The sequence below is a fragment of the Pyxicephalus adspersus genome, chromosome 10 (genome assembly GCF_032062135.1).
Source record: "Pyxicephalus adspersus chromosome 10, UCB_Pads_2.0, whole genome shotgun sequence".
Lineage (NCBI taxonomy): Eukaryota > Metazoa > Chordata > Amphibia > Anura > Pyxicephalidae > Pyxicephalus > Pyxicephalus adspersus.
The window spans coordinates 43369790-43370033 of record NC_092867.1 but is presented as its reverse complement, the minus strand read 5'-3'; positions in this window follow the sequence as shown (position 1 = coordinate 43370033).

The following is a 244-nucleotide window of genomic DNA, read 5'->3' as shown; positions in this document are numbered from 1 at the left end:
CGAGTGTACGCGCACACTCGAGTCCGGACCGCGGTAAACCGCGATCGATGGCCGCGCGTACTTTCGCGCTTCCAGCGAGCGCGGATTTTATTGATGAATCAGGGGCTATGTCTCTATACTTGGCCAATGGCCTTTTTAGTTGAGGAGCTGCTTGAACAACAACACCACAGTACAAGAACAACAGGAAGAGAAACAACACCCAGGCCATCATACTTGCAACCATGTTGAATTTGTTATTGGCCAC